Raw genomic sequence first — 14,955 nt, 5'->3', positions numbered from 1 at the left:
CTAACTAGTTGCCCGTTTCTGTAACAATCACACATTCAATGCCTATGATTGCTATTATTATACTAACCATTATTCTATTCTATTTGATAAAATCAGCAAGGTCAGACGTCTACTCATGCATATAGAGGATGTTATATCTGCAAGGTCAAATCAATTATCCTGAATGTAATTAAAGCTCGTGCTCTCAAAAAATAGACAGCAAACACACAGATCGATTAATTAAACATTAACCATGGCAAGCGTGGAACAAATGAAGCAAAATAAGTAAATAATATGGGGCCCATTCGACTGCATAATACGCGCTCAAGGTACAAGAATTGTGGAAAATAAATCAAATTTGTACAGAAATTTCCCTTGCTAATGTGGCAAGCTCCAATAAGGCGTTATAATAGAAATAATTGAATTTTATGAAAATCACTCATTGTCTATTATCTAAGTTCAGTTCAGTTTTAAGCTTATCTCATCATTATTGTTGCCTGTTCGATAAAAAACCTGACGTAAAAACTAGAATATAGTTTTTCCATTTATCTGCAGTAGTCGTAGATAGTTATTATTTTAATCTAAAGTAGTTATGCATAACGTAAACTACTTGTGACATTAGTAATATTTAGCATTAGACATTAGTAATTTTTAACAGAGCGAAAAAATTACGTTTGTGTTGTAATAAATACAGTGTTTTGATATTATAAAAGAATAATAATTTCCGATTTGCTAAGCGCTGCATACCTAATTCTTTATAAGATACAAATTATTTATTCCAAAGTTCAAATTGCCCTCAATTGTGGCGAGGTTTGCATTCATGAGGAGCGATTAATGGTGAGAAATATTAACATTATACAGACTATATATACTCTGTATCTATAAAAAATTGAGTAAACAAGCTAGAAAAAATAAACTGGATTCTATATAAACATGCTGTGACCCAACTCCAACGTTAGGCAAAATGAAAAAATGAATATTAAATTTAATTTATTGTCGCCTTTATAGAAGAATAAGTAAAGTTTGGCATTCATATATATATATATATATATATATATATATATATATATTTATAATGAGCGTAGACTTTACTCAGTGAAAATGAATAATAATAATTTGATTCGAACTTATTCTCGATTTATAAATATATTTAAAAAAAATAAAAATATATTAAAAATATATATATAGATAAAAAGATATATATAGATATATAAATATAAAGATATATCAGAAAAAAAATATATATGTATATACATATATACAAAAATATATGTATTTATATATATACAAATTTAGAAAAATATATATTTAATTATTTTCGTCTTATAAATTTAGTTGTATTTATATGTATTTTTGAAAATATTTAAAATTTTCAATACTATTCAATTTTACATATCAAATGTTAGAAGTATACGCATAGAATTGAAATGTTTTTTATGAATAAAATAACCTGAATAGCTTATGCTCTTTATTACTAGAAAATTGTAATTCGAAAATACATTTAACGTTCCGTTACTAGAGCTGCTCTAACAATGATTATCATCACGAGCTTGCACACTAAAACTCATGTTTAACATTATTTTTCTTTTTCAAAGCTGGCAATGCTGTTAACAGCGCTGTTAATGCTAATGGCAACGCGAATTTTTACCGGTTGTAGCATGTGCCACCAATACGCAGGCAGATAAACAAACACACACATGCAAGCACACACACATTTGCACTAGAGCACTTAGAGGAAATGCCGGTGTCAGCAGATGTATGCAAAAAATAGATGCGTTTAACCCTTGCACGAACCAGAAACAACAACAACTGCGACAAGAATAACAACAACAACAACACAAGCAGTAACACTAACACTTTACTTTTCGCCTTGTCCGTTTACCGTTTATTTTTGTTGCGTTCGCTTTGGCTTTGCATTTAAAGCTTTCGCTTCACTTTATGCTTTGCTCCATTTGCGGCGAATATTTTTTGCTTCATTTTAGGTTTTTTCGTTTTTTTTTTCTGTGGCCAATGTGCGATAACCTTTAAAAGCTGCTCGTATGCTAAAACTAAATAATGACAAGCAAAACGAGCTGAAAACGTAACTGCAGCAGCTGTATGCATGACAATTCAAGTTGCTTAGACAACAACAACAATAATAATAACGAGAATTGCAACAACAATAGGTGCTGTCTCGCTCTCGCTGCGTGTAGCAGCGTGGTTGCCTGGACAACTGACAAACTACAACAACTTGTAACCAAACCTAATGCAAATTACGAACGAACGCTCTCTGGCGCCCTTTGCCTCTCTTTCTCTCTTTCTTCCTGTGTCTTGTCTCTTTTACGCGCATTGCAACACTCTCTCGCTTACGCTACAAATGAGTACAATTGTTTTCGTGTGCAACAAATTTTTTATGATTATCTCAGTTCGGCTCTCGCTTTTAGCTCTCTTTCTCTCTTTCTCTCTCTCTGTGTCTTACTCTTTCTCTTTCACCGCAAGCAGCTTAAACTTTTGCTTTTGCTGTTGCATAGTTTGCGGCGCCGTCTTCCCTTTGCCACATTTTTGGCCAGGCAGGATTAACACCTGTTTGTGCTGGCTGGCGAGCATTTCGTACGTTAAATTTCCAAGCCCGGAATTTATTGTATTTGTTTACAAGGTTTTTGCGTGCACAATTCTGCGTTTGCCCCAACTTATGGCTGCCGGGGCTTAAGTGAAAATAATGTCATGGAGATAATGCGAAAAAGGAAAGTGCACGTTGGTTCTAACCATGGCTTAGCAGCCAGCCATTGCATTTGCCAGCATTTCATTTGCATTAAAGCCTGACAGTCTAATATGGCCAAAACATTTGAGTACAGCATGTCCCAGGGAATTTCACATCCATAAGTACATAAACTGTACATAAGCGAGCTTATGAAGAGTTAAGAGTTCGTTTGCATTATGCCAGCTCGGCTTGATGCTAAATACTACAGCCGCAGACGGAATGGAAATGGATAGAAAACTGTATAAAAGTAGTGACTGAAAGGCAAATCGTTGGGAATTTGAATAAGACAGAGGCGTGAATTAGTTGTGAGGTGAAGCACAAATTTGCCGGGATTTTTAAGGTTTATTTAAGTATTTTTAAATATAGAAATAGGTTAGACGAATTTAAAATACTATTAAATAGATATATTATTATTTTGAAATATTTCTTAAGCCAGCTTAATCAAATACCTTTATTTATATATTTCTTTCTTTATTCTCTTTAAATTTAATACCGAATAGATATACGGCAGCACAATCTTTGCTTTCATCAACTACTCTCACAATTTAATAGTTTTTTCCTTTCAGAATATCGCAAAGTTAAGTAAGATGTGTGTGCAGACACATCGTTCATACTGCCTCTTGGCACACAATCAATGACTTTATACCGGGGTGCAGGTAACATAATCTAACTGAAGTTTTGCATGCCTTCATTGTACCACCTTAACAATAACACCGCTAGCAACTAAAGAAAACCAACGAAACGTTGTATAACAACAGCAGCAACAACAACAACAACAACAAAATTGCGTCAAAACTTTCACTGCTAACAGTATACGTACTCGTGCATAGTCCTTGTGCAACCAGCAACGTACAACCTTGCAAAAAGTTCCATAACAAAATTTATGCGTGTAACTGGGCGTACGAAAATGCTGCCAACACCAACAGCAACAACGGCGGCAGCAGCCGCAACAAACGACAACAACAACCGCAACAAGCAACAACAACGACAATATTAATAATAACAACAACAAGAGAGAAAGACAGAAAGAGAGAGAGTGTGAGAGAGAGAGAGAGACAGAGAGATTTCCCTTGACAAGGCGAATACATAATACCCTTGTGGACGTAGAAAGCTTATAAGTGTTTATAAATTGTGACATATTGTTGCTCGAGATGTGAGTTTTATGCTTAATAGTTATATAATACGTTTGATTCTTTTTTACTATCTGCGAGAATAATAAACGGGCAGAGCTGAGAGAAAGGGGAGGCAGGTTCAACCTATTTAGAATAGGCGATTATTTTTATATTCACATTGAGGTCTCAGTAATGCCACACATAATGGCTCACACTTTCATAATACCCTGTAAAAAGTGTATAAAGCGGCAGGCGCTGCTGGTGCAAGTTTTAAATAAATTTCTAAATACTCGACTCGAGGCGCGCACACTCAGCCGATCGCAGGTAAACGAGCCAAAGTTTAAAGGACTACAAAGAACAAAAAAAAAAAACGAAAGGAAAAGGCTCAACTTTGAGAGGTGGAAATGAGATGCGGCTTTGGCGCGGGTTGGCAACACTTTTGACTTTTGTGGTGGCGAACTTTTTAGTCTCTCTCCTGGTGGGGCAACTTCTTAACTCGATGCGCGATGTTGGTCTAAGAATTTATGTTAATAACTTTTTGTTGTCTTGGCATAGGTGTGTGTGTGTCTGTGCATACCTTAAGTTATGCTTGCTGATAATGGCATTGATAGCGCAGTAAATATTGTATATAAATTATTGGAATGTGTTTGACTTGCTGCCTGCGCCCACAGAAAGTTTCATTATTGTTGAGATGATTTGCATTTGTTTGCCACCAAATTGACGGTGCAAGCCCTGGCAGTAGCTTTGAAAGCTTGCCAAACTTTTGTTAACAACCCGAGATTGTCTTGGCATTGGGTATATGGAGCTTTAAGCTTTCTTTACATTATTGGTAATAAAGTCGTGCAGCTTTTTTGGTAGCTAAAGTAAAGCGTTAATGTTGTTGCTAGGCAACAGCGACATTTACCAATAACAATTGAAGCAAAAAACTTTCCACCAAACTCACTATTTTAGCCTCCACTGTAATCCTTAACCCTTTTATGTCTGTAGGGTGTGTATCATAACTTAAATGGAGTATTTTTGAGGTTTTTCTATTGATTTTAAGTATATTAATTGTAACATTAATAATAATATTAATGGCAACAAAATCCATTATCATTAATAATCTAATAATAATATCTCACAGTAACCTTTCAGGCGGTCTCAAAATATGACTTACATATGTCGGACACACCTCAACTGCAGCTGCTAATGTGATAGTTAAACAACGTTTACAGTTAACAGTTTCGGTAGGCCAGGGACGACATTCTGCGAAGTATGCGTGTAAGTCATAGCACACACTTGACTCTGGCACTGACTCGCCTGCTCTCTGGCTGCTGACCGAGACAATTAATGCAAAATGCTGCATACGCCCTGTAGGCCGGCCCGACGGCAGCGTGCATACGTCTGGCTGCCTGTGGCATTTAGGAAAATGGATGAGGGCTCAAGGGATGGAAGGATACATTGCAGACAATTGCATAGGCATTGGCGTTGGCATAGAGCCGGGCGCAACAGCATTCAACTGGCGCTTATGTTTTGATAGCCATGTAATTTCCGCCCATAAACAAAAGCTGGCGCTGATTCGCATTCAATGTACAAGGCAAGCTCAGCCCATGGGCTGCTTGAATTTAAGTGCAACTATGCAACTTGAACTATTGTTCGCTTCAGTTTAATGAGCTTGGCAAGTTAAGTCCTGGCTCAATATAGTTAATTGTTAACCTAAAAGCTCACTTTATTTGAGTTTTGATTTTCATAGCATAAAGTGGATGAAGTCAACGTTTTGTATTGGCTTTGTGGAATGTTCTGCTCATGGCCATGCTCCCCATGCATCTCTCTATGTGAGTGCAAAAGCATTTTGTGTTTATTAATATTGGAGCATATCTACCTGGGGCGGGGCAAATCTGACAATGGTCTGTCTTCTATAACTTCATAGTCTGAGTTATTCTGCAGAGAGAATTTTCAATTTTATGGTCTACGTTGCAGCTGAGTTTGTCTTTCTTATTTGTGCATTCATATATAGAGTTTTTATTTTTATAATCTTGGTTACCTACATTTTATGATAAATTTTCCAATTTTTAGTTCAGCAAATACTAACAACAAAACACAGTTTTGGCCTGGCATATTCTGATGCAATTTAAAGCTTAACTTAACATACAAAAGACAAAGCTGACTGAGTCTTGAGTGTGGATATTTATGACATTTAGCTCGACATTTAGCCTTAGACGCTTCTTTAACACTTCACAATTCGAGAATACATCGCATGCTATAAATCTGAACTTTTCCATATGGTAAAGCAATTTAATTATTCTAGATGTCTGCAGTGGGTGGGGCAAAAAAAATTTTGCTGTTCAGCTCGTTCGTGCATTGTTGAATTCTATGTGCAAGCGTTTGGCCACCATCGATTCAATCTCAATTAAGCTCTTCAGTTTCGAAATTTTGTTAGCATTGACGTAACTTTAGGCGCAACTTCTGCCCCTCTGCGAAATTTTTGGCAAATAATTTTGTGCGCATATGCCGCATTTTGTAGGAGTATTTGCACAAAAGTTTCAACAGCCTCAGCCGGAGCAGTGGCTAAACCAGAACTGTGCTTCGCTTTTTAGTTTTACAAATTGCTTAATGCCACACCACAGTGCCGCTGTTATTCTCTTCGTTCAGTTGACTGTGCCCCAAACTACTTTTGATTACTGCCGCAGCAACAATACAGCTAGAGCTACAACTACAACTACAACTGCAAGTGCAACTGCAACTAAAGCGAAACTCCACTCATTGGCATACAGCCTCACAGTTAGGCAGGCAGTCGAGCATAACTTTTACTCTATTGACTGCACAGCCTGCTCTCTCTCCCTCTCTCCCTCTCTCTATACTCTCTTCTCTCTTCTAACCGTATTCCTGCTTGTCCTGCTTCATGTCTGCAGCTCAATTGGCTCGAACATGCTGAAAGTTGGTTCGTTGAGTTCTTTGGTGGCCCGCTTATGCTATGCATTGATTAAATTTGACTTAAATTGCATTAAGTGTGTATGCACACACACACTCACACACACACACACTCAGTCTTCCCTTTCTCTTTTTCGATTCTTATTGTTTGAAATTGGATTTTGTTGCAACGTGGCAACTGAATTTGCCGCTCCGCCCACTTGTTGCCCCTTTCTGCATTGGCTAAGAAAACGAACCAAATTGAGTTGTCGAAAACCTCTTTCATTATTTATTGGGCTAATTGAGAACTCGTTGTATTGTGACAGGCTTTCTCCATATTCCATTCATTTCGTTTGATTTGTTGATTAGAAATTTGAAGGCTACGCAGGCTGCTCTTTATTCAAATATTTCTTTTAGAATTCATACAAAATTAAGTTAAGTCTTTTCTTATTATTAATACTGTGAAGTTACGTTAACGATTCAGAAAAACTTTCAGTCAGCTAATTAGAGCTAAGCTATTAGATTTGTGATGCAGACATCAGCAGGGAACGTTTAAATATATGGATATGCAAATATATATACTTATGATTATCTTATGAATATCAAGACTACATGGCCAAAATAGATTGGAAGTTTGATTTTTGATTGATTGATTGTTTACTCGCAAATGTCAACAAATTTATGCACTCAATCCATCAATCGTAATAAAAGTTGGAAAGAACCAAAAAGAAAAAATATTTACAATTTTTTTATAATTTTTATTTAAAAAATCAAAGTAAGTTATTAATAAATCGGGTAGCCTGAATGGTATTTAGAGCAAATAGAAGACAAAGAAGACTCAAATTATTAAATCTTGATTTCTTAGTGCAACAAAATTAGTAAGCAAAAGAATAACAATGACTACCTTATCGACATTAACATCAGGGTTAGTGACAGTAGTAGCAGTGCTGTATAATTTAGATTATTAAAGTCTAACATCGAGTGTGGCTCAAACAGGGTTGTCAGATCCATGGGGTAAAGACACGAGCAAAGACATGAGAAAAAACAACATAGCGACAATTTTAGTTTTATTTATAATACTTGACATATTTAATTATAGAGCAGCAGGTTTTTACGATCTCATAAGCCATATTAGAGTAGGTGCCTCAAATTCTAACGCTAAGCTCAAGGCATAATTTGAACTATTGATATTTTCTCAGTGTTACTACTAGGTCAATGCCATTATATGTTTAGCTTTCTTATATACTGACTACTTAGAGCTGCAGTGTAAGCTACTACATAAAACAGTTGCGTACTGATTAAGTGTTTGATAGCACCGAAATATATTAAGAAGTATGCCTTTTCCTTCAAATAAATATTCCCTCGAAAATCAATATCAGATAACATCGCACTGGTTATTTTCATGTTAGTCTATGCAGACGTATTCATAAGTTTGTCATTTTCACTCATTTCATAGTCTTTGGCCTGCAAAAGTATTCAAATTTTAAAAGACATCCATTAAAATTGAATTGCAAATAATAAAGTATTATTTTTCTATGCTTGTTTAGTTTTGCAGCTAAAAACTACTCAGGACATAAACCAAAAAACTTAGTTCAGAGCCGATGTGAGTGCTTTGTAGTGTTTGCTGAATATCTGTCATGGTCATAACTGGGAATATGTCTCAATCTTTTTGCACAAAACTTTTGTCTACAATTTGTAGATGCTGTTGTTGCAGCTGTTATATTGTGGTTTTGGCTCCATAACATGCCACACACATTAGGAAATGTTAAAATGACATAAAAACAGAGCAACAGCCAGTGACAACAATGTGACACCTGTTTTTCTGTAGGTATATATGTGTGTAGCTGTGCATATGTGTGTGTGTGTGTGTAAGACTGTGTGTTTATATTTCTAGCACATTTAGTGACATTTATGTGCAGCGTGGCGTTTTATTTGCAGCTCAATGCACAGCAAAAATTGCTTACGAAGTGCGCCATGAGTTGCACTTGTTGTTGCTTTTTATATGTGAACTATCTGCACTGAGAGAAAGGAGTGTGAACTATTTTAAGTACTTAAGAGCTTAAATGTATCATTGACTTATGCTGCATTATCATATAAACTTTATTTTTCATTGCAATCAATTGTCATGAGCTGAATCCTACGCTGAGTAGATTTTTCACCTCAACTTAATGTGCTCCGTTATAAAGAGTAATTATCGAATAATTTGTAAGTTAATTTTAAGATTTTTATAAAATCATCAATAATGGAAATGCATCATATATATACACGTATATCACATTACTTACTGAATGCTACTGGCCAACAGCTCTCGGGTATAGCCATTAACATTTTTGCAGCCAACTTTGCTGTCGACCTTTTAGAAAATACTAAAACTTCTTGGCCCATTGGACGTTGCCTTAAGATCGATCTAATATTGAATATATACATATCTATATATATATATACATATGGTTATTGTAATGAGATAAGATTAAGTAGAAACTTATTCACAACTTTAACCATCATCAATTCAGTCATAAACAATAGTTGCAGATGTAAACTGAATAATAATAAAAACAAAATAGCAGAAAATTATCGTCCCTATTACTTATTTTTATTGATGTTGTGCAACTAGACACAGGTTGTAAGTTGACAGCGAAAATTTGATGGTCGGATACACCCGCTATGTACAACTTTAAGTTCTCTATGTTCCAAGTTATAATTAAAAAGATTTAGATCATTAGCTTGAATTATTGAATTGTTGTAGCTGGCGAGAGGGATGAGTTCTCATAGACAGAGCTACAGAGTGACAAAGCTTTATTAAATCAGCTTATCATTCTATAAGGGATTAAGCAAAAAGTTAATATCATAATACTAGGCCAGCTTATAATGTATATTATTTTAAATTTTTTATTTATATATTTATTATATATATATATATATATATATATATATATAATTAGCACAATAGAAACAAGCTTAAATTGAATCTATGAATATTGTTTCTATTGAATAAAAATGTTGTGAGAGGCATTCAATATATATGTCTTATTATTTTCGATACAATATTTATAGGAAAAACAAGTTTATTGTCATTAATTTATTTATTGTAAAAATCACTAAAAAAAGTAAACAAATAATTAATTTGTATCATTAAAAAAAGGTAAAATAAAAGCATAAGCCGGATGTTCTTTTTTGCCTATTTGCTAATTGCATCACTTATGTACTTTATTTAAATGTTTTACAATTAAATCCAGATTGATTCACCTGTGTCGCTGTCAATTCTAAGTCAAACTCAACAAATTATTTTTCAACCCAGTTTTTTGTAGCTGTGCATGAAGGCGAACCTTGCACTTTGCTCCAGCTCTATCGGCAATACGTATCCTCTAACAATTTTCGCGCTACCTTCATTTTTATGCGGCTGCCTGTGCGCTCTGATGTCGCATAAAATTTTACAGGTTTTTATTAAAATGTGTCACAGTCGTCAGGGTGGGAGGCAGTAGCCGAAGTTGAAAGTTGAAGCTGAAGCTGTAGCTCTGGCTCTGGCTGTGGCTGTGGCTGTGGCTGTGTGTGCGGCAGCTAACTACACGTATTACTTGCACTTTTGTGCCAAGTGTTTAAAGTATGTTCTGGCCAGAAGAATGCTTAGCAAAAGTTTTGCCCATTTCGCGTCTAATGAAACATTATCATGATGCCACAATTAGCACGCACTAAGCCAAATAAAAGTAGCAAAAAATTATAAAAATTCCCTAAGATCAGGGACACCCCAAGGAGTTTAGCCATTCTTAACTGCGCGCACAGCATCTGGATGCTCGTAAGCTGTTCGCATCAAGTTGTAAGCAGTTGTTGCTGGGGCGTTTCCAACCCCTCGCCAAATCTCTGCCAGGCAAGCGTAAAAGCAGCTAATAATGTAAACAACTTTGGCGAGGTGGGCGTCAAAAAAAAAAAACAGAAATAAAGAACGAAGGAAATCTGGAGGGCTGTCTAAGCCTCGGTTCGTTTAGTGCTCCATTATGTAGGATTGTTGTTGTTGTTGCTGTTGTTGTTGTAGTCGTTGTTGTTATTGTTGGTCATTCGCAGTTGGTCGGGCGTATAATTATGACAATTGCTGTTTTCCTTATGCGGCTCGTTGATTTCGAAGGTGGCGAATTGATGAGCCACGTAGAGTGGGCGAAGTGCCAAGAAAAACATCTGAATTATTTATTAATGTACTTGTTCGGTGATTGGGCGTGATATAAATATATCATATTCTGTTTTTTTTTCTCCTAAATTCGTTTCTATTAAAATGTCAAGTAAGAAAATTAGTTTTTTAAATGAATGTATTGAAAACAATTAGAGCTTTTTACCAGTAAGTAAATATCAAATAATATTGTTATTTATTATTACTAGATAATAATTCATTCATTTTATTTTTTAATTGTCAATATTGTTTAATAATTTTAATTCTTTTTTGACGAACACTTTTTTAAGCGAATAATGACGTCCATTGTTGTAATACGATTCCATTATGTATTTGTAAAATTTCTGAGTTACGCTAGCATTCCTATGGCGTTTTATCATCTTGGCTTGGATTTAGTTTTGAAATGAAACCTGGAAGAAAGCTAAAAAGTAAATTTTATCTTCCTAAAAGTAAATTATTATTATATGCTCAGCCTATATATGTAAAAGAAATGAATTTCTAATCTTTCGTGTTTGCTCTTTTATATATTAGTCAAACTTCCGTCTAGCACGTGACATATTACAACTTCTTTCCTCGAGATTTCAAAAGCGTTCGAATACCAAAACCCATATATATTTGAATATAGAATTTCTCTCGCTTGAACTCTTTGCACGCCCACACAGAGAACTGTGCCAGACTTGTGGAAAATGAAGCCACAAAGTAGTAGAACAAAATTAAATAAGATACAATATGCAAGGCCATGTATTTATAATGAAATTAAAGGAAGGCTTTAATTTTACGGTTTTTATGTAACATTCATAATATTATATATTAAATATATATATTGAAAGAGCATACTATAGTTCTTATTATTGACAATTTTAATTTATTTTAAAGTGAATAATTGTATAGAATAAATGAAATAATATTTATTTCTAATATGTATTATAAACATTATAGTTTCCCTCCCTCATTATGAATACAAATATTTAATTTCAATAAAAAAATTCTGATTTCCTAATATATTTAAACAGAAAAAAAAACTAGAAACTATTTAATGCATCAAAATGAATAATATTTAAATCCAAATATGCCAAACTAACATTTATTAAAAACAGCTGCTCAGGAAAACGAAATATATTAGAACAATAATTAATACAAAGTCAAATATATTTAAAAAAAACCTATGCTAATATATTTATGGCACACTAAATCTTATTAATCACTAAAGTTGAATAGCATAAGCTTTATTATTGGAAAAATCGCTGCGAAAAGTGGGCTTTAAATCCATTTCGGCAACGCTGCACGTGACGTATACTTGATATATGCTCGACAAATTGCGCATACGCCACCGCATTAAAATTGCAAACAGACTGCATGCAATTTGTGCCAGCAACTTAGTGCAATTTAGTTAATTTAGCACTTGATTAACTTTTGAAATGAAAAATACAAAATAAAAAAACCGAAAAAATAGAAAATAAAATAAAAAGAAAAACCCTCCACACTTCAGCAAAGCAATTGAAATGCGCATTGAGGCCAGCTACTGTCGGAAAAACTGAAACTCAAACTAGCTACGCTTTTGTTTTGTTTTACCATTTTATTTTGTTAGTGGTATTTTTTTTTATTTTGTTTCGTATTTATTTTTTAACTGGCTAGCAAAAGTTTTAAGCAGCTCTGGTGTTTGTTAAATGTTGGTTGTTGTTTGTTACTGGCGTCGGAGTTGGCGCTGAAGTTGTTTATATGCGGTCAACATGGCAAAGCCAGAAATTGCAGAGGGAGCAGAGAGAGAGAGAGAGATATACAAGGGGAGAGAGGGAGAGACAGAAGTCAAAAAACTTAGTGTGAGTGTGATATGAGTATGAAAATTTGATAAAAACGCAGCACATAGAAGCGGGCTGCAGATAGTTATAGCTGAAAATAGTATCTAATTAACAGCGAGTTTTATTAAGAAGTGATGTAAATATTTATCCTATGAATTTATGATTCTTTTTCAATTTGAGCTCATGACTTTCATAAATATATATTTATATATGATTTTTCAAGTTTTATATCTACTTGGCATAATTCTTTTGCAAACATTTCTTTTCCATTAAATATAAAATATTTCGTTTGCTATGGTTTGTCATGACTGTTTCTCTCATGTTTCTATACTCGATCGATTTTTTATGCTTATCATGGTCGTAAATTATCCAAAGCTCTCTCATGGTTCACAGTATGATACTCTATGTTACTATCATACTGTGAACCATGAGAGAGCTTTGGATAATTTACGACCATGATAAGCATAAAAAATCGATCGAGTATGGAAACATGAGAGAAACAGTAGATAAAGATCATTCGGTCTTATCAACATGCTTGAACTTTTAAGCTAACTATGATTTACAGTTTCACGCTATAGATAGAAATTATTCGTCTCGAATATTGATGAGTTATAAATCAGAGAGTATCTATATGTATATCTGAAAAGCATTGCCTTGCCTCCTGCTATTATATTTAACCCTAACACATGTAAATATATTCTTGATTTAATTCATTTTAATTATTTAAATTTGCACATATTTCTATATATATTTTTTTTACAAAACTGTTGCGCACAATTTTCAATGTATTCCTTTTGCATAAACAATGCGAAAGTTTATTATGCATAATTTATTAATGTTCGTCTATTAGTTTTTACATGTTGTGGTCTGTGGTGAAGGTTCGAGCTTGAAGAGCTATTAAATATGTATTGTCTGCGTGGTGTGCTTTAATACGCTGGGGTAATATTAAGCAATTAAACCAATTCGGGAATAGTTGATTTTGAATATAGACTTACCCATTTCACTATCAGCGTGCGACAAACTTGGCAACTTTTGAGCTGTTGTTTTTCCTGTTCCCAAAAGCCAAAACAAATTTCCGCCAGTGTTAGCCAAGTTTTGGCAAGTGCTCGCACAAAGGCCTCTCGAACTGTTTTCAATAATTTTGCGAAGCGCTCAAGAAATAAATATAAATACATAAATAAACTGGCGACGCGCCCCACACACTTGGCCGTCCCATAAATGGAATAGAAAATAAAATATGGTAAGTAAATGGCAAATGCTTTTCGGCTGAGGCATTTTGACACAAATATATATATATATATAGACGTATATGTATGTCGAGTGAGGGCTGCATGGCTTGGGCGTGTGAAGTGCTGGCGACGGGGCCTCAGATTTGCATTTAGTAATTGAATTTTGTTTTGCAATTTATTTTTAGCTCTACGCATGCCAAAACCCAAAAGAGAACAAAAAATATCTATAAACATAATGTACCTTGAATCAACAATGCCAAAGACGGTCAAGTGTAGCTTCGAAAGGAAGCTGTATAAGAATGTTGACTTCGATTTAACTGTAAATATGAGTTAATTCGAATGAAGAGCCGCAGTAACAGTAAAATATTTAAGCCGTAACAAGTGAAATATTCCTAATCTAAAATTGAATCAAATGACAATTTGTTTTTTTTTAGGTTTGGAATAGAAAAAGTTGAAAAGGTGAAATGTTACATAACAAAAATATGAAAGAATGGAAGCATTAATAAATTTTTTAAATTAAAATTTTATAAATTAAATATTGATATTAGATGTATATTAGCACCAGTTGTGCTGCATAATAATATTTTCACATTATGCTTCACTTCTATATATATATTTTCAGTACATATTTAATTTAGTGTCCCAGAATTAGATTTTATATAAATAATAGTAATTTATATTATATTGTAAATAAATATAATTTAATAATTTATAAGTTATATAAACTTGCTTTTGATTCGAAATGTACATAGCAAGTAGATTCGTTAAGAGCTCTAAACAACGATCATCTTCACATTTGATGAGTTCACGAATCGAAATGTAAATTCTGGTTATAATGGTTTGTGTGAAAATGTATTTATCAGGAAAAACTAGGCGTGGCAGGCCTCATAAAATATTCTTGATTAGCACAACAAACTAATTCGATCTATCCATTCCCGTTTGTCGATCTCATAAAAGACACGCAAAAGACTTGAAAATTGAAATGCATATTCCTGTATACAACTCATTATGACTCATTCGATTATATGTTATCATTATTAAAGCGTAG

The 14,955-nt window shown here is 34.0% G+C and overlaps 1 protein-coding gene across 2 annotated transcripts in view; it reads right to left on the bottom strand.

Moving 5' to 3' along the window:
* Positions 1-13,793, bottom strand: part of LOC111602279 (cyclin-dependent kinase-like 1) — a 28,889-nt gene extending 15,096 nt beyond the window's left edge. The window contains exon 1 of one of the 2 annotated variants that reach the window (XM_023319281.2): positions 13,674-13,793. The gene's annotated coding sequence lies outside the window, so the exon portion shown is untranslated. Of the gene's footprint in view, positions 1-5,692; positions 5,728-13,673 lie in introns of those variants that run through there. The other variant, XM_030223241.1, reaches the window with a different exon arrangement.
* Positions 13,794-14,955: the final 1,162 nt, after the last annotated feature.

The sequence above is a fragment of the Drosophila hydei genome, unplaced genomic scaffold (genome assembly GCF_003285905.1).
Source record: "Drosophila hydei strain 15085-1641.00,03,60 unplaced genomic scaffold, DhydRS2 tig00000149-arrow-pilon, whole genome shotgun sequence".
Taxonomy (NCBI): Eukaryota; Metazoa; Arthropoda; class Insecta; order Diptera; family Drosophilidae; genus Drosophila; species Drosophila hydei.
This window is presented reverse-complemented; position numbering and strand designations above follow the sequence as displayed.